Genomic DNA, 2,210 nt, shown 5'->3' with positions numbered 1-2,210 from the left:
CTTCACCTGGGTAAATTAGCATCTAATAGATCATCCATTCTTAAGCCGTATCTAATGGTCTAATGAAGGCACCTCTCTGCCTAACTTACAGCTGCATTCGTATCAGTTCTTGACGCTTAATAGCCAAGATTCTTTTCAAAGCGTTATGCACACTATTTACATCTGTACTGAGTACATTATCAGGATTCTGAACAGTATCAAGATTTATGCACGTACAGTAGATGGGGTACAAAGTTGTTCGTGTTTTTTTTCACGTCTAGTCAAGGAACGGGCACTTGTGAGCAAATTAACACTGCCTCACAGGATGGAATGTTTGTGAACCGGTTTGAGAATTGCAGTCAAGCCAGTTTTCATTCTAATTTAGTTTAGGTGATTCATAAATTGTTATTGATATTATTTTCATGGCTAGCACCAGAATTACAACCATAATGTTTGTTGATTAGTTAAAATGATCCATGCAGCAGGTGCTCTCCTTTAACAGTTGAAAAGCCCAGCCCAGGGTCGTCCGTCTGGTATTAACCAAGTATTATATGCACCCATTTCTGTATATTAATAAACGATATCTTTGATCCTCGAGGTGCTAGCACTAAACACGGCGTCCCGTTGAGCTTCTGCCATGTTTATACACGTAGGTGGATACATAGTACATACCAGGTTAATATCCACCCTTCTTCCTGTTTTTATAAAGACAAAATTTATTGTCTGGAATGCTTAAGAAAAGACAGAATAAAAACACTAAATAAATTTATTGATATACATGACAATCCTCTGTGGGGTTCATCGTTCACAAAACAAATATGATGTGGTAACGATCGTTTTTTCCTCTGTTTTTTTTTTATAACGAAAATCAGAGCAGAAGAAATTTCTGTTATAACTGAGCATGAATTTATTAAAGAATTAAATGCAAGTAACGAGGCTGAGACAAAAGCAGCTGAACACCACAATTCTGAAGACGTAAAATACTGTGTTTTAAGGTACAGTTCAGTAACATTTCATTTTTACAAAACGCTCACGTTACACCGGTCCTTAAAAGGTTCCTTAAAAGGTTCCTTAAAAGATAGCAAGTCTTAAAAATACACTTACCCTTAATACTCATACAAAACGCTCCGGCTATCATAATAATATAGGCCTATGACTGAAAATTTACCATCTCATCACAGGAAAAGTGGATATTGACATTTTTAACGGTTGGTTATGCAACAGCATGCAAATTACCTCATAATGAAAGCAAGCAGAATTTCCGTTATAGAATATAAAAAGTAATGTTCTTTGGTTTTACGGGAAACAAAAAGCTGTAAAGCATTCATCTGACGGGGACAACCTCTGCGACTGACGAGAAGAGAACTGGACGTGATGACAGAAACCACATAATGTTTCCGATGCAAAACTGACCTGAAAAACAACTGCAAGTTAGACTTACATCCATAAACAACAGAACTTTGACAGGTCTAGTACGGCAAGCTCAGATTTTTTTTTTTTTGTTAGGTTTCAGGATACTGGCGCTATCATATTTTCTGATGCCCTCACCTGGAAGAATAGCTGAAGTTGTGGGTTTGATGAATACAGGTTATACACCTAAGATGCAATTGCTTAGTTAAGACTGATGTATGTGGAATTCATAAGCCCAACTGTATGAAAAAAAAATTTTAAAGCAGAAGTGCAGGGCCAACTCATGAAGACATCTAATTATCACACCACCCATTTGAAGGTCGTGTGTGTGTGTGTGTGTGTGCGCGCGCGTATGGATGTGTGCTGGTAGTGTAAAAAAGCATGTATAAGGTGACTGGCAGACTGCTAGCGAGTTTTTTCTTATAGGACTCATAAGCAGCGAGGTACCATGTTGAATAGGAATTACAACTAAAACACGTAATTAACAAAGGCTGTCTTTTACACTTTTTAATTATGTTTACTAAAAGAGGCAATATAATAAGAACTAATAGCTCTGAAAATATTACAGCTGCTAAATTTGCACACAATATTATGACCAACTGTTCATGCACATCGAAAGGAGACCCTAAACTTGCAAACTAGGCTATACTCAGTCTGTTTTTGACCGTGATAGTAATTACATGATATGGCAATCTGGCACCAAGTTCAATTTCTTTATCAATGAAAACAGAATTTCTCAAGCAATTAGATCGCATATGACACACAGACAGTGACAGAATACAAAATATTTACATTCACATGATTATGATTTTTTTAACCTA

This window comes from Macrobrachium rosenbergii, chromosome 42 (genome assembly GCF_040412425.1).
Source record: "Macrobrachium rosenbergii isolate ZJJX-2024 chromosome 42, ASM4041242v1, whole genome shotgun sequence".
NCBI lineage: Eukaryota > Metazoa > Arthropoda > Malacostraca > Decapoda > Palaemonidae > Macrobrachium > Macrobrachium rosenbergii.
Note: the sequence above shows the minus strand (reverse complement) of the source record.